General features: G+C 39.5%; 1 long non-coding RNA gene across 1 annotated transcript; it reads right to left on the reverse strand.

Moving 5' to 3' along the window:
* Window positions 1-1,780: 1,780 nt before the first annotated feature.
* On the reverse strand, window positions 1,781-8,859 carry LOC133568964 (uncharacterized). The gene is made up of 3 exons (XR_009809714.1): window positions 8,798-8,859; window positions 8,617-8,689; window positions 1,781-1,888 (listed from the first exon to the last, which is right to left on the reverse strand). It is a non-coding gene; the product is annotated as an uncharacterized LOC133568964 (long non-coding RNA).
* Window positions 8,860-18,763: the final 9,904 nt, after the last annotated feature.

The raw sequence follows: 18,763 nt of genomic DNA on the forward strand, positions 1-18,763 counted from the left end.
AGCCACCTGATTTTGGCATCTGCAACCAGGTGTGCCAGGCTGCCAATCAGGGACAGGTGAGGGAAACGAGCACTCAGGGAGACATGCAGGAAGGGGAACAAAAATAAGAGCGCCGACAGGAAACAAACACCAAACAAGGAACCACAACCAGAAGTGACAGCATGGACAGATCATTTGACTTGATAAGACATCATCAATTAACATTTGTATAACTAGAAATTAGCAAGACATTTAAGCTAGAAATAAGTATTTTATTCTGAAAACAAGCATTATTCAACTTCCAATTCTTAATTTAAGCATCCCCGGGGTGTTGCAGATTCTTTAAACATGCTTTTCTATGTGGGGTATAATCTTATTTGCACAGCTATTTTCCAAATTTCAACATTTTTAAACTTAAATTGAAAACATTTAATTTTCCATGCTAAACTAAAATTTTGTCAATGACCAAAAATACACAAATGGCTCTTAAAACTAGGTATATGTCTAGAAATTAAATTTTAAATTGTGCCAAGTGGCCAATAATTGTCAGTCTGTGCCTTTAGGACAGGGGTCACCAACCTTTTTGAAACCAAGAGCTACTTCTTGGGTACTGATTAATGCGAAGGGCTACCAGTTTGATACACACTTAAATAAATTACCAGAAATAGCCAATTTGCTCAATTTACCTTTAATAAATAAATCTATATATATAAGAAAATTGGGTATATCTGTCTCTCATTCCGTCGTACATTTTTTTTAAAAGAGGATAAAACAAGAAAAAAATGAAAATACAATTTTTAAACATAGTTTATCTTCAATTTCAACTTTTTAAAATTAAAAATTCAACCGAAAACAAGAGAAAAACTAGCTAATTCGAATCTTTTTGAAAAAATAAAAAATAAAAAATTATGGAACATCATTTGTAATTTTGCCTGATTAAGAATAATGTTAAAATATTGATGACATGTTTTAAATAGGTTGAAATCCAATCTGCATTTTGTTATAATATATAACAAATTGGACCAAGCTATATTTCTAACAAAGACAAATCATTATTTCTTCTAGATTTTCCAGAACAAACATTTTAAAAGAAATTCAAAATAATTTTAAATAAGATTTAAATTTGATTCTACAGATTTTATAGATTTGCGAGAATAATTAATTTGAATTTTAATCATAGTAAGTTTGAAGAAATATTTCACAAATATTCTTTGTCGAAAAAACAAGAGCTAAAATGAAAAATTAAATAAAAATGTATTTATTATTTTATACAATAAAAAAAAAACTTACTTGAACATTGATTTCAATTGTCAGGAAAGAAGAGGAAGGAATTTAAAAGGTAAAAAGGTGTATATGTTTAAAAATCCTAAAATCATTTTTAAGGTTGTATTTTTGCTCTAAAATTGTCTTTCTGAAAGTTATAAGAAGCAAAGTAAAAAAATAAATGAATTTATTTAAACAAGTAAAATATTAAATATTAAAATATTTTCTTGGATTTTCAAATTCTATTTGAGTTTTGTCTCTCTTAGAATTAGAATGTCGAGCAAAGCGAGACCAGCTTGCTAGTAAATAAATACAATTTAAAAAATAGAGGCAGCTCACTGGTAAGTGCTGCTATTTGAGCTATTTTTAGAACAGGCCAGCGGGCTACTCATCTGGTCCTTACGGGCGACCTGGTGCCCGCGGGCACCGCGTTGGTGATCCCTGCTTTAGGATATCAGCATAAATCTGGATATGTGCCCCCTACCGCTATAGTTGGCGTAGTGAACCCTCAAAGATCAAATCAAAATATCTGGTCTTACTTGCAATTGGTACCATTCCTGTGAGAGTCTTGCATGCGACTGAAGCATTAAGGAGTGGGACTACTCAGGTCTAGCTGCAGTATGCTCAAACAACCACCAGGTACTGTCTGTGAACAGATAATACTGTATCAAATAATCAATCAATCACTCAATGTTTATTTATATAGCCCTAAATCACAAGAGTCTCAAAGGGCTGCACAAGCCACAACAACATCCTCAGTTCAGATCCCACATGAGGGCAAGGAAAAACTCACAACCCAGTGGTATGTCAATGTGAACGACCATGAGAAACCTTACTATTTTTTCAGCTATAGTTACATTAATCATTAGTAATGTAGCAGCCTAGTTTTAAATGGCAGGGTCCCTGCTATCACATGTTATTAAAAATATAACATTTACATAATACAAATCAACTACAGGCTTCCCAAATGCTGTAATAAATTAAGCATAATGAGTTGACTTGAAACTGTTTAATGTTGCACTTTTTATAAGTAGAAGAAACGTTTTGTCATTTTATTTAATCTGCGCAACAAGTTGAGGCAGTTTAATGTGGATTCATGTGGGCAGAATTATTATAATGTTCCCAATGTTAAAAGGATAAAGCCATTGTTTACAAATTTGGTAAATAAATAACCAAAAAATGTATATTTTGTTGTTTTCTTACTGTACCGAAAATGAACCGAACCGTGACCTCTAAACCGAGGTACGTACCGAACCGAAATTTTTGTGTACCGTTACACCCCTACTATTAAGTCGTGTAAGCTTTGCTTTATCCATATTCAGTGTTAAAGCAAATCAGTGTAGCAAACTGAGCAATAATTAACCTTTTATTCATGCACCATCTCTTGCTACTTCAAGGCTTGAATGTTTGATTCACTCAATCAATCAATCAATGTTTATTTATATAGCCCTAAATCACAAATGTCTCATTATCAGGTCATCTAGGGTCAATTGCGCATTCTTCACTGTAGCTTATACCTTCAGATTGACATAACTTTGTTTTAAAAAAACACCGTAAGGAAGAAAATGATGGTAAAGGTCAGTGCGGAGAAGTAGAAGTGGCTGATATTCATTGACTTTACAAAAGAAGTCATGGGTTTAGTTGACTTGGTGAAACAGTTCAAGTGTATCACCGCTTGCTTGTATGCTACAAGAGCAGATTGTGTTGATAACGCCATCCAAGAATGTTAAAATAATATCTAAACGGTGAATGTTTATCCATGAAAATATGGAGAAGCTGCTGAATCCAATCCAATCCAATCCACTTTATTTATATAGCACATTTAAACAACAATAACGTTTCCAAAGTGCTGCACAGCCATGTTAAAAACAATATTATGCTCCACCAATGACTGAATAAAACAAAAAATGAATAAAAATAAAACCAATAAAAACAATATAAAAACAAATATGATTAAAAACTATTTTAAAGGGTAAAATCAATTAAAACAGTAAAATAAAAATAAAAGTGTATAAAAAACACAGAGGACAACAGAGGACAGAGGACCACACAACTCACGTAGTGTTAAAAGCCAAAGAATAAAAGTGGGTCTAAAGACGAGACTTAAAACACTCCACTGTGGAAGCAGTTTGAACATGGAGCGGCAGAGTGTTCCAGAGCTTAGGGCCGACCACAGAGAAGGCCCTGTCTCCCCTGGTCTTAAGTCTGGTCTTGGGCACCACGAGCTGGAGCTGGCTTTCGGACCTCAGAGCGCGCGCAGTGATGTAAATTTGGATGAGGTCCGAGATATATTGAGGGGCCAGTCCATGTAAAGATTTAAAAACGAACAGCAATGTTTTAAAATCAATTCTAAAATGAACAGGGAGCCAGTGCAAACTCTGAAGAATTGGGGTTATATGCTGGCGTTTCCTGGCCCCTGTTAAAAGTCGTGCTGCCGCGTTCTGGACTAACTGCAACCGGGAGAGAGCTTTTTGGCTAATGCCAGCATAAAGTGCATTGCAGTAGTCCAGGCGACTTGAAACAAAAGCATGCACGACTTGTTCAAAAAGGTTAAAAGATAAAAACGGTTTAACCTTTACTAAAAGACGAAGGTGATAAAAACACGATTTTAAAACGCCATTGACTTGTTTGTCTAGTTTAAAATCGCTGTCTATAGTGACGCCAAGGCTGGTGACTTTGGGACGCACATAATTTTGCAATGGTCCCAAGTCAGTAAGGGCCGGACCAAAAACTAAAATTTCCGTTTTTCCCTGAAGGCATGTTTGACGGAGTAGCAGCTCACAGGAGATACCGTAGGTCAGAAGTCCGCTCTGTACATTATTATTGCAACACTTCATAAAACTACATTCTATTGTATTTTTTTTCAAACAATGTTTGTCATCTGAAAGTTGTTTTTTATGTAAAAAGCCACGTTAAATACTAGACAGAGGACAGCTTCTTCCCTCAGGCCGTAAGACTCTTGAACGCGTCATAATTATCCCCTCAATTCCCCCCAACAATGGATTAACTCGCTGGAATATAAAGACAATACAACATACATCCATAAACCTGGATGCATATGAAAAAGTGCAATATATTTATCGGTACAGTAATGTATTTATCCTTATCCGCACCTTATTGCTTCTTTACCCTCCACTACTTGGGCAAGACACTTTACCCACCTGCTCCCAGTGCCACCCACACTGGTTTAAATGTTACTTAGATATTGGGTTTCACTATGAAATAAAGCTCTGGGTCACTAGAGAAAAGGCGCTGTATAAATGTAGTTCACTTCGCTTCCGCCATTCTAGTCACTGCGGTTGTGTCCTTGGGCAAGGCACTTTACCCACCTGCTCCCAGTGCCACCCACACTGGTTTAAATGTTACTTAGATATTGGGTTTCACTATGAAACAGAGCTTCGGGTCGCTAGAGAAAAGGCGCTATATAAATGTAGTTCACTTCGCTTCCGCCATCCTAGTCACTGCCGTTGTGTCCTTGGGCAAAACACTTCCCACCTGCTCCCAGTGCCACCCACACTGGTTTAAATGTTACTTAGATATTGGGTTTCACTATGTAAAGCGCTTTGGGTCACTAGAGAAAAAGCGCTATATAAATGCAATTCACTACTATGAGCTAATGCAACAAAATGTTGTTCTTATCTGTACTGTAAAGTTCAAATTTGAATGACAATACAAAGGAAGTCTAAGTCTAAAATGGTGTTGTTTTGGGGGGGCTAAGCATGGATTAAAGTACATTTTTGAATATAAAAGTCTTTTTGGAATTGTCCCCACCTATTTTGACTTTTATTTTTATTAAGGATCCCCATTATCTGGTTGCCACAACAACATGCTCGTCTTCCTGGGGTCCACACACTCAATACAATTACAAGTAAAAACATATAACTATAACTACACAAATCCAGAAACAAATAAAAGCATCGATAAGAAAACAGGCCAACTGTTTACAGTCACAGAATAATAATTACCATATAAATATGGTAATTATTACTACACAATACAAAACCAATACAAATCATCAATAAGCAAACTATTTTACGGACTCAGAAAAAATATGACTTTCCTTTTAAAATCCTGTTTGCTTTCAATACCGGTGAGAAGTCAAGGCAGGTTATTCCAGAGCGATACAGATCTATAAATAAAAGATTTCCGTGCAGAGACTGTAGCGGCCCGCTTGGAGTAATGACACAAGATGCAGAGAGCTTTGACCTGTGCAACTTTAATTCTCTCCTTCCAATGTTGACAGCGTGAAAACTATGACGATGGACAGAAAATACAAATGCCATCATACCATTTTTAAACTTATGAACAAATCTTTTTTAGTAAAAAAAAATAATGACATTTTCCCATTTGTTTTAAATGAAATGAAGCACTTGTTTCCTGTGACTTTAAGGTTTTACTACTTACGTATAAAATACTACACGGTCTAGCTCCATCCTATCTTGCCCATTGTATTGTACCATATGTCCCGGCAAGAAATCTGCGTTCAAAGAACTCCGGCTTATTAGTGATTCCCAAAGCCCAAAAAAAGTCTGCGGGCTATAGAGCGTTTTCCGTTCGGGCTCCAGTACTCTGGAGTGTCCTCCCGGTAACAGTTCGAGATGCTAACTCAGTAGAAGCATTTAAGTCTCAACTTAAAACTCATTTGTATACTCTCGCCCAGTGTTTCTCAAATGGGGGTACGCGTACCTCTGGGGTTACTTTACGGTATGACAGGGGGTACGTGAGATTTTTTAAAAATATTATAAAAATAGCAACAATTCAAAAATCCTCTATAAATGTATTTATTGAATATTACTTCAACAAAGTTTGAATGTAAGTTCGTAAAATGAACAACAAATCAAGTACTAAGCTATTCCATTAGAGCATGGGTATCAAACTCTGGCCCGGTATTATGCAGCGGCGATGCCTCTGTAACACTGCATTCACCGCTGATACTCATACTTGCCAACCCTCACGATTTTCCCGGTAGACTCCCAAAGTTCAGTGACCCTCCCTTAAATCTCCTGGGGCAACCATTCTTCCGAATTTCTCCCGATTTCCACCCGTACAACAATATTGGGGGCGTGTCTTGAAGGCACTGCCTTTAGCGTCCTCTACAGCCTGTCGTCACGTCCGCTTTTCCGCCATACAAACAACGTGCCGGTCCAGTCACATAATATATGCTGCTTTAACACACACAAGTGAATGCAAGGTATACTTGATCAACAGCCATAAGGGTCACACTGAGGGTGGCCGTATAAACAACTTTAACACTTTTACAAATATGCGCCATACTGTGAAGCCACACCAAACAAGAATGACGAACACATTTTGGGAGAACATCCACACCGTAGCACAACATAAACTCAACAGAAGAAATACCCAGAACCCCTTGCAGCACTAACTCTTCCGGGACGCTACAATATACACCCCCGCTACCACCAAACCTCGCTCCCTAATTTTTATTTACATTTTATTTTATATGCCATTGATATTTTTTACTCATTATTATAATTTGAAACTCGATTGTGTATGTGACTATAAAGCTACATAAGCCTTGCTTGTTTAATATTCAATGCAAAACTTGTTTGGGTCCCTATTAAAAGGTTAATTTGTTCAACCTTGGCCCGCGGCTTTGTTCAGTTTTAAATTTTGGCCCACTCTGTATTTGAGTTTGACACCCCTGCATTAGAGTTTCCCCCCATGCCATGATGGTTTGATCCTACCAAATGTCAATCAACTATCGATGTAGAAAAAAATGGAGACATGGTTAAAGCGTAGCAGTAATGCAGCTGAAAACGAGGAGGAACATGTGCCAAAGAAGGCCAAACCACAATTCAGACAGTTTTCCGAACAATATGTGTTAATGGGATTTACAGCTCCAAGTTGTAACCCCCCGCCCCCCCAAGGCATTGTGTTTTTTCTGTGGAGAAATGTTAGCTAACAGCGGCATGAAGCCCGCACATCTTCAGCGCCATCTCCGGACAAGACACGCTTGCCATATCGGTAAGCCACCTGATTTGTTTTTAAGAGGAGACTAAATGAATTCAGGTCATCTCAAGGCACGATGCGGAAGGTGTCCACAATATCACCAAGACTGACAAAGATCCTCAGTGAAGCACAAGCTCAGGTTTCTCACTAAAATGTCTGTCAAAAAGAATTGTGAAAAGAAATGCAACGATGCAATATTCAGTGTTGACAGCTAGTTTTTTTGAGGACATGTTCCATAAAAATTGATATTAAATATTTATTTTTTGTGAAGAAATGTTTGGAATTAAGTTCATGAATCTGGATGGATCTCTATTACAATCCCCAAAGAGGGCACTTTAAGTTGATGATTACTTCTATGTGTAGAAATCTTTATTTATAATTGAATCATTTGTTTATTTTTCAACAAGTTTTTAGTTATTTTTGTATCTTTTTTCCAAATAGTTCAAGAAAGACCACTATAGTTGAGCAATATTTTGCACTGTTATTGAATGTAATAAATCAGAAACTGATGACATAGTGCTGTATTTTACTTCTTTATCTCTTTTTTTCAACCAAAAATGCTTTGCTCTGATTAGGGGGTACTTGAATTAAAAAAATGTTCACAGGTGGTACATCACTGAAAAAAGGTTGAGAACCACTGCTCTAGCCTTCAAATAGACCCCATTTTTAGACCAGTTGATCTGCCGTTTCTTTTCTTTTTCTCCTCTGCCCCCCCCCCCCCCCTCCCTTGTGGAGGGAGGGGACACAGGTCCGGTCTGTCCAGAGTCGGGACCCAGGATGGGCCGCTCGTCTGTGTATCGGTTGGGGACATCTCTGCGCCGCTGATCCGCCTCCGCTTGGGATGGTTTCCTGCGGCTTCCACTATGGACGGAACTCTCGCTACTATATTGGATTCACTTTGGACTGGACTCTCACGGTTATGTTAGATCCACTATGGATTGGACTTTCACAATTTCATGTTAAATCCGCTCGACATCCATTGCTTTCGGGTCCCCTTGGGGGGTCCTCTCCAAGGTTTCTCATATTCATCAGTGTCACTGTCACCGACGTCCCACTGGGGTGAGTTTTTCCTTGCCCTTATGCGGGCTCTACCGAGGATGTTGTTGTGGTTTGTGCAGCCCTTTGAGACACGTGTGATTTGGGGCTATATAAATAAACATTGATTGATTGATTGATTGATTGATTGATTGTCCATTGTGTCCTAAGCAAGACACTTCACCCTTGCTCCTGATGGGTGCTGGTTAGCGCCTTGCATGGAAGCTGCTTCCATCAGTGTGTGAATGTGTGTGTGATTGGGTAAATGTGGAAGTAGTGTCAAAGCGCTTTGAGTACCTTGAAGGTAAAAAAAGCGCTATACAAGTACAACCCATGATTGAAATAAATAAACTATTAGTCTCCTCCTACCTCCTTCCGCTTCCAAGGGCGCTAAGTTTGCTCAGCTTGTTAGCCTAGCTTCCACACACAGCTCGTCCTGACTCTGTTTAAATGTGACATATAAACAACACAAACATGAGGCACAATAAAATAACCTCTCACAAATATTCACACAGAATATAACAAATATATCTTTGTCAGCATGTTTTACCAGTCTTGGAGTAACGTGAGCATGCTGTTGATGTCAGATGGAACGGCAGCAGGAAGTCAAGCATCAGCAATAAAGGAAGTAACAGAATAAGAGTGGGTTCTTCAAATTAAAGGCACAAAAAAAAAATCGTAAAGTGACAGAATTGCATTTTTCTCATGAACAAAATTTGCTGCCAGTCATTACAACCTTCACTCACAGGATGTCCTCCACATGTTGGTTCCTAGAGCCAACACAGAACTTGGTAAAAAAAAAAAAAAAAAAAGCCTTCAGCTATGCTGCTCCCTGGTCATGGAATGACATCCAGCAAGATCCGAGGCTACCAGAATTATAATTTTGGGGGAGTTCAAGTCAATTTTTAAAAGATCGAGAAACCAGTTCTCTTGGGCTGTGCTTTTAAATTTAAATCTTACTTAGAATCATTTTAAATTATTTTTAACCTGTTGTTGTATTACTAGTGTTGTTCTGTTGTATTGTCTTGTTGTAATTATTATTGTAACTTTGTGTGTGCCGCCCTCTTTGTCAGGTCACTCTTTCAAAAAGAGATTTCAATCTCAATCAGTCACCCCGTTAAATAAAGGAAATTGAACCGAATTGAATTTTAAATCATTTCAGGTACGAATTGTGTCAAAGAACACATTAAACGGGTTTTGCGAGGTTGTACTGTGTGTTCTTTTCATTCCGATGAAATTCAGCTTCCTTTTTAAAATCAGCGCAGTGTCCTAGTGATTGCCGTACAGGTAGGTGGTGGAGGGTTCGAATCCCAGTTGGAGTTTGCATATGCACGTTTTTAAATTGGAGATTGCAAATTGCAGGTTATACTTTTTGTTACATTTACATTTACAAATATCTGAGTTTGCCGTGAAAACTGGAGGCTTGACATCTGACAGGTGTGCCGTTTCTGTGAATGTAAGTTTGGATGGACTAGGGTTGTATGATATTCTTGTATTAGTTTAGTACTGCAATACTAATGAATCATATTCGGTACTATGCCGCCTTTGGAATGTACCCCCGTGGCCAAGTTGTCGTCATGTCGTGACATTGCTGGTTTATGAGCAGACGAGCATGTTCGGCAGCACACAATCACGGAGTACTTACAAACAGACACAGTGTGTAGACAGAAAAGGGAGAACGGACGCATTTCGGCTTAAAAACTAACGATAACACTGAAATGACCTCAGGAAGAGGTGCTTTAAGACATGGCTAGCTTGCTATCGGCTAAAGTCCAGCCCCAGTCAGTAGTGTTTTAGCTACTTCTAAATCACTAATCCTCGCCTCAATGGCGACAAATAAAGTACGTTTCTTACAAGTATCATCCGTGCAGGACGAGGAATAGCTAAACATGCTCACCGGCATCAAAATGTAAACAAACACCATTGGTGGATCTACAGCTAACATCCACTGTAATGATACCAAGTACAGGCACGTATCAGAAAACTTAATCATTGTTGGTGATTTAACCCGGAATTCGAACCCTTGATGGGAGGTAATGGGTGCCATTTTTTATAGTCTTTGGTATGACTCGGCCGGGGTTTGAACTCACAACCTACCGATCTCAGGGTGGACACTCTAAACACTACGTCACTGAGTAGAAGTAGTTACTACTATGATTATGTCAATATTGTTAAGCATCACAACATCTTATTTCGTTTTTTTAAAATGTATGTTATGTTTATAAACTCAGGAAATATGTCCCTGGACACATGAGGACTTTGAATATGACCAATGTTGTCAGGCTTTCCCCTGACAGTTTGTCTATGTTTTAGTTTTTTCCTCTGCATTTGTCTGTTTCCTCTGTGTTTAGTATTTCCTGTCTAGTGCTCTTATTTTGTCAGCTTCCTGCGTTGTTCCCTGAGTGCTGTGTTCCTCCTCAGCAGCGGCTGATTAGCACCTGGCCACACATGTTGCCAATCTGCCCGCTCCTATTTGTACCTGCTTTGTGTTGTGTCAGTGGCGGGATCATTGTATTGTCGTTGCCACATATCACTCTTGTCGTGCTACGTGCCGTTTTGTTACAGCTACTACCTGTCATGCTACATTTTGTCCTGGTCGTCGTAGCGGTAAGCTGTTTCTGTTAGCATTAGTTATTTCCAGTTTTTCCTGTTTGCTATCCACTAGCTTCCATGCTAAAGTTCCTTTTTGTTTTTTAGCTTCCAGTGCTAGCTCCTTTAGTTTGTTATTCCGCCCACGTGCGGGCTTTTTGTTTGTTCTTGTTTAGTTTTAATTAAATCATGTTTTCATATTCTATACCTGCCTCCGTTTCTGAATCTTGGGGTTCATCCACAACAAATACCCCTGACAAATGTATGATCCTGTAGCGATTTGGTATCGGATTGATACCCAAATTTGTGGTATCATTCAAAACTAATGTAAAGTATCCAGACAACTGAAGAATAAGTGATTATTACATTTTAACAGAAGTGTAGATAGAACATGTTAAAAGAGAAAGTCAGCAGAATTTAACAATAAATGAACAAGTAGATTAATAATCCATTTCTACAGTTTGTCCCTCATAATATTGCCAAATAATGGAACGATAAATGACACAAAATGTTGCTGCATATGCTTACTTACGACTAAAAGACAAGTTGTCTCGTACGTTCACTATTTTATTTAAGGACAAACTAGCAATACGAAAGATTTTTTGTGTTAAAATAAATCAAATAATGCAATTTTTTGTGGTCCCCTTTATTTAGAAAAGTATCGAAAAGTACAGAAAAGTATGATAATAATTTTGGTACCGGTACCAAAATATCAGTATGGGGACAACACTTGTATTTACAGTGCATCAGAAGTGTGAAAAGAAAGCACAAAGAAATGTAAGCAACATAAAGACCAGACATTTTTTTGGTGAAACACAGAATTTGTTGTAATAACATTTCATGTAAAATAAATAAATAAATAAATAAAGCCCTGTAGTCGTTCACTTTGAGGAGCACGGATGAATAAAATTAGAGTTGTTTTTTACGGAGGAGCCACAATGAGAGAATGTTTAGCTTAAATTGCAGTGATTCATGTAAACAGAACATGAAGAAGGGACACGGATTCACTGGGCATGTGCGGTACCGTCGGGTCGCTGGCTCCTCCTCTGTGGATCCAAATATAATCTCCTCCTCTGCTTGTTTGGGTGAGGCCCTGGCGTGCTTGAACACCCCCACCCCCTCCCCTCCGTGACTCATCCTGTGTCTGTTGAGCTCATCCAGAGGACAGGCCACGTTCTTGTCAGCCCGGACACGCCCGCTCGCACGTGAGGGAACGTTCAAAACCGTCAGACGAGGCCCTGGCGGGACTGAAGCAGCGCAGGTGTGGATGGCAAAGTACGTGTAGACATGCTTATATATATATATATATATATATACATATAGATAGATAGACAGATAGATAGTACTTTATTTATTCCGTCAGGAGAGTTCCTTCAGGAAAATTACAATTTTCAGCACAATCCCATTCAAGATCAGACAAACATTACAGGGAGACAGAACAGGATCGCTGACGGGTCTGCCGGCTTCCAGCGCCCCTTACAAAAAAGATGACATACAGGTAAACAAGGGGGGGGGGAAGAAAAAAATAGAAGATTAAAATAAAATTAAAAAATCGGTCTTAACCTAGGCCCTGGAGTGGGGGTGCAGACTGAGGCCAAGGGAAAAAAAAAAAAAAAAAAAAAAAATATATATATATATATATATATATATATATATATATATATATATATATATATATATATATATATGTATATATATTATATATATATAATATATAAATAATATAATATAAATATATATATATATATATATATATATATATATATATGGGCTTCACGGTGGCAGAGGGGTTAGTGCGTCTGCCTCACAATACGAAGGTCCTGCAGTCTTGGGTTCAAATCCAGGCTCGGGATCTTTCCGTGTGGAGTTTGCATGTTCTCCCCGTGAATGCGTGGGTTCCCTCCGGGTACTCCGGCTTCCTCCCACTTCCAAAGACATGCACCTGGGGATAGGTTGATTGGCAACACTAAATTGGCCCTAGTGTGTAAATGTGAGTGTGAATGTTGTCTGTCTATGTGTGTTGGCCCTGCGATGAGGTGGCGACTTGTCCAGGGTGTACCCCGCCTTCCGCCCGATTGTAGCTGAGATAGGCGCCAGCGCCCCCCGCGACCCCGAAAGGGAATAAGCGGTAGCAAATATATATATATATATATATATATATATATATATATATATATATATATATATGTGAGGGATAAATCACAAGACTACTTCATGAGGGGTTCCCTCAGTCATCAGGAGATGATTGAGGGAACCCCTCATGAAACAGTTCTGTAGAGATGAAGTAGTCTTGCGCTCTACCACAGTATCGAGCACTATTCTCTGGATAATCAAATCAAGATATATATATATATATATATATATATACGTTTATGAATTAGTCTATCCGTTCGGCCACCGGCCATCTACAAAATTTGCAGGCAGCATACCCCTTCCCCTTCGAGCTGTCCTGGATGAACTGAAATGATTTTTTCCAATCATTTTTGGATCTTGCAAGCGTACTTCTTCTTCTTACTCGTCGTCGCCACGTCTCTTCTTCGTTCTTCTGCTTCGTCTCTGTTATGTTTTTGGACATTACTACTTGCCGTGGTTTTGAAGCAGTGCATGATAGGAATCCGGATGTTGTGTGTCAGTGTGTTAATGTGCCGGCTGGAATAAACACACGCTGAGAAATATCTCCGTGCCTGCCTACTTTATGGGTTATAGATAAACCTATGGATAAAGGAGACATATATAATAGTCTCCTTTTCAGGTGAGAGAGGACGCTAAAGGCAGTGCCTTTAAGGTACGCCCCCAATGTTGTTGTCCGGGTGGAAATCGGGAGAAATTCTGGGAGAATGGTTGCCCCGGGAGATTTTCGGGAGGGACACTGAAATTCGGGAGTCTCCTGGAAAAATCGGGAGGGTTGGCAAGTATGTGTTAACGCATGGGATTATTTAAAAAATATATATTGCGTTACCATAAATGAATGATGTTTAATCGACAGTGTGCCTTATAACCCGGTGCGCTTAATGTACGGAATAATGTTGGTTGTGCTTACCGACCTCGAAGCTATTTTATTTGGTACATGGTGAAATGATAAGTGTGACCAGTAGATGGAAGTCACACATAAGAAATAAGTGTAGACTGCAACATGATGGCAGTCACACATAAATAATAAGCTGCAATATGACTCAAGTAAACAATGCACAAATTGTATATGTTCCATTGAAAACATAGAACATTACACACAGCGCTCAAAAATCTATCAAAATGTTTTAGTCTGACTTTGGGTTATGACCGAAAGGACAAGATCACGGGTACAAGCGGCCGAAATGAGTTTCCATTGCCGGGTGGCGGGTCTCTCCCTTGGAGATAGGGTGAGAAGCTCTGTCATCCGGGAGGAACTCGGAGTAAAGAGGAGCCAGATGAGGTGATTCGGGCATCTGCTCAGGATGCCACCCGAACGCTTCCTTAGGGAGGTGTTTAGGGCACGTCCGACCGGTAGGAGGCTAAGAGGAAGACCCAGGACACCCTGGGAAGACTATGTCTTCTTGCGGGGGAACGCCTGGGGATCCCCCGGGAAGAGCTGGACAAAGTGGCTGGGGAGAGGGAAGTCTGTGGTTCTCTGCTTAGGCTGCTGCCCCCGTAACCCAACCTCGGATAAACAGAGGGAAATGGATGGATGGATGGGCATTGGTAAGGTATGAAACCGCACTGCTTGATGGACTGTACTGTGCCTCAACATATGAGTATTATTATGGTGTGTGTGTATAAGGTAAGACATATTCGCCGGATAGTCGAACCTCGGATTCAGGAGGAACAGTGTGGTTTTCGGCCTGGTCGTGGAACTGTGGACCAGCTCTATACTCTCGGCAGGGTTTTTGAGGGTGCATGGGAGTTTGCCCAACCAGTCTACATGTGCTTCGTGGACTTTGAGAAGGCATTCGACCGTGTCCCTCGGGAAGTCCTGTGGGGAGTGCTCAGAGAGTATGGGGTACCGGACTGTCTTATTGTGGCAGTCCGCTCCCTGTACGATCAGTGTCAGAGCTTGGTCCGCATTGCTGGCAGTAAGTCGGACACGTTTCCAGTGAGGGTTGGACTCCGCCAAGGCTGTCCTTTGTCACCGATTCTGTTCATAACTTTTATGGACAGAATTTCTAGGCGCAGCCAAGGCGTTGAGGGGATCCGGTTTGGTGGCCACGGGATTAGGTCTCTGCTTTTTGCAGATGATGTAGTCCTGATGGCTTCATCTGGCCGGGATCTTCAGCTCTCACTGGATCGGTTCGCAGCCGAGTGTGAAGCGACCGGAATGAGAATCAGCGCCTCCAAGTCCGAGTCCATGGTTCTCGCCCGGAAAAGGGTGGAGTGCCATCTCCGGGTTGGGGAGGAGACCCTGCCCCAAGTGGAGGAGTTCAAGTACCTAGGAGTCTTGTTCACGAGTGAGGGAAGAATGGATCGTGAGATCGACAGGCGGATCGGTGCGGCGTCTTCAGTAATGCGGACGTTGTATCGATCTGTTGTGGTGAAGAAGGGGCTGAGCCGGAAGGCAAAGCTCTCAATTTACCGGTCGATCTACGTTCCCATCCTCACCTATGGTCATGAGCTTTGGGTCATGACCGAAAGGATAAGATCACGGGTACAAGCGGCCGAAATGAGTTTCCTCCACCGGGTGGCGGGGCTCTCCCTTAGAGATAGGGTGAGAAGCTCCGCCATCCGGGAGGAACTCAAAGTAAAGCCGCTGCTCCTCCACATCGAGAGGAGCCAGATGAGGTGGTTCGGGCAACTGGTCAGGATGCCACCCAAACGCCTCCCTAGGGAGGTGTTTAGGGCACGTCCAGCTGGTAGGAGGCCACGGGGAAGACCCAGGACACGTTGGGAAGACTATGTCTCCCGGCTGGTCTGGGAACGCATCGGGATCCCCCGGGAAGAGCTAGACGAAGTGGCTGGAGATAGGGAAGTCTGGGCTTCCCTGCTTAGGCTGCTGCCCCCGCGACCCGACCTCGGATAAGCGGAAGATGATGGATGGATGGATGGATGGGCTTTGTTTCTCAATATTATGCAAAAGCAACTTTTCTTGCCTTCTGGTACGTGCTGTCCCAAAAGTATTGGGACAGCTAAGACACTATGTCTATATGAGGTTAAAAATCATTGCTGTTGGACCAGTGGTCATTTTTTTTTTGTATTATTTTTTTAATCAAATCAACATAGAAAAAACACATACGATACACTTTCAGTCAGTGCATCAACCCCCCCCCCAAAAACCCTCCCTAGCCCATTCACACTCATCCACACCCACTCACACAAAAGGGGTTGTTTCTTTCTGCTACCAATATTCTGGTTCCCACAACATAGACAACACAGTCTGCAAGGGACACAGTCCCTGAAGCACACATGAATGTGTGTGCCGCTGGCCCACTAACATTTTCATTAATCACTATTTTTCATGCAATTGTTTTTGTATTGTTTTACTTTTTTTATCCAAGAAAATGTTTTTTTTTTTCAATCTTATTTTATTTTATTATTATTTTTAAATGACCTTATCTTCACCAGACCAGGTTGTTAATGAAATTAGACGAGTTTAAAGGGGTTTTAAAAACCAAGTCCAGTCCAGATAAATGTCCAAGTTGGGCTCAGCAACACACACCTTCATCCAATTACACTGAAAAATTAGGGAAACAACAGATTGCATATAATTTGTAAACAAAATTACATTTTCAAAATAAGCATTTGTATATAGTTTAGATCAGGGGTCACCAACCTTTTTGAAACCAAGAGCTACTTCTTGGGTACTGATTAATGCGAAGGGCTACCAGTTTGATACACACTTAAATACATTGCTAGAAATAGCCAATTTGCTCAATTTACCTTTAATAAATAAATCTGTATATATTAAAAAAAATGGGTATTTCTGTCTGTCATACATCTTTTTTCCTTTTATGGACGTTTTTTTGTAGAGAATAAATGATGAAAAAAACACTTAATTGAACGTTTGAAAAGAGGAGAAAACATGAAAAAAATGAAAATTCAATTTTGAAACATAGTTTATCTTCAATTTCGGCTCTTTAAAAATTCAAAAGAAAAAAATGAAGAGAAAAACTAGCTAATTGGAATCTTTTTGAAAACATTTAAAAAAGAGTTTATGGAACATCATTAGTAATTTTTCCTGATTAGGATTAATTTTAGAATGTTGATGACATGTTTTAAATATGTTAAAATCCAATCTGCACTTTGTTATAATATATAACAAATTGGACCAAGCTATATTTCTAACAAAGACAAATCATTATTTCTTCTAGATTTTCCATAACAAAAATAAAAAAAAAATCAAAAGACTTTAAATCGAGATTTAAATTTGATTCCACAGATTTTGTAGATTTGCTAGAATATTTTTTTTTTATTTTAATCATAAGTTTGAAGAAATAATTCACAAATATTCTTCGTCGAAAAAACAGAAGCTAAAATGAAGAATCAAATTAAAATGTATTTATTATTCTTTACAATAAAAAAAAAATAATACTTGAACATTGATTTAAATTGTCAGAAAAAGGGAGGAAGGAATTTAAAAGGTAGAAAGGTATATGTGTTTAAAAATCCTAAAATCATTTTTAAGGTTGTATTTTTTCTCTAAAATTGTCTTTCTGAAAGTTATAAGAAGCAAAGTAAAAACATTAATGAATTTATTTAAACAAGTGAAGACCAAATCTTTCAAATATTTTCTTGGATTTTCAAATTCTATTTGAGTTTTGTCTCTCTTAGAATTAAAAATGTCGAACAAAGCGAGACCAGCTTGCTAGTAAATAAATGAAATTTTAAAAATAGAGGCAGCTCACTGGTAAGTGCTGCTATTTGAGGTATTTCTAGAACAGGCCAGCGGGCGACTCATCTGGTCCTTACGGGCGACCTGGTGCCCGCGGGCACCGCGTTGGTGACCCCTGCTTTAGGATACAAGCATAAATCTGGATATGTGCCCCCTACCGCTATAGTTGGCGTAGTGAACCCTCAAAGAATATTGAAAACAGCCTACTCCATTTTGAAAATGATGACAGGGGAAGTGTCACCCATGACGTCACAAGTTTGACCATCAATCAATCAATCAATCAATCAATCAATGTTTATTTATATAGTCCCAAATCACACAAATGTCTCAAAGGACTGCACAAATCATTACGACTACAACATCCTCGGAAGAACCCACAAAAGGGCAAGGAAAACTCACACCCAGTGGGCAGGGAGAATTCACATCCAGTGGGACGCCAGTGACAATGATGACTATGAGAAACCTTGGAGAGGACCTCAGATGTGGGCAACCCCCCCCCTCTAGGGGACCGAAAGCAATGGATGTCGAGCGGGTCTAAAACAGGCGGTAATACTAAGCATGCGCTAATTATTTTGCCAAGCGAGTTTGACCCGGCAGTAATTCAAGGCAGGCGCATACTATATGCCCTCCGGCAATTCAAGGAAATACGGTATGTGTTTCCATCTTTTCCCAATTATTCCAGTTAGTTGATTAAATGAAAATCTTGAACAAGCATCACCATACATAATTCTAAATTCCTCATACTTCATAATTTTACCATTCTCATTGAAAATATCATTGACAAAAATGATTCCTCTTTCAAACATCTTTTTCCAAAAGAAATGCTTTAAATCCATTACAATATTACCGTTCATCCGTAATATCTGCTGCAAAATATCGTCTCTTTTTTCTGGCACATAAAATTGAAAACACCACCATGAGTGGATTGTTTCCTTTATGAACCCCTCCCTGTTTTCCCCAGCTGACTCTCTACATCAGAAAAATGGGATGGGATCACTTGTAAAAACGGATACAATTTCTTTTGATACAGTACATGTTTTTTGTCCAACAGGACACTTGTGTACCACTCAGTGTTTAAATACATCTTTGGAACAATTGATGCTTTTGAAGACAGACACGTAGCTTCAA

This window comes from Nerophis ophidion, linkage group LG14 (assembly GCF_033978795.1).
Source record: "Nerophis ophidion isolate RoL-2023_Sa linkage group LG14, RoL_Noph_v1.0, whole genome shotgun sequence".
Classification (NCBI taxonomy): domain Eukaryota; kingdom Metazoa; phylum Chordata; class Actinopteri; order Syngnathiformes; family Syngnathidae; genus Nerophis; species Nerophis ophidion.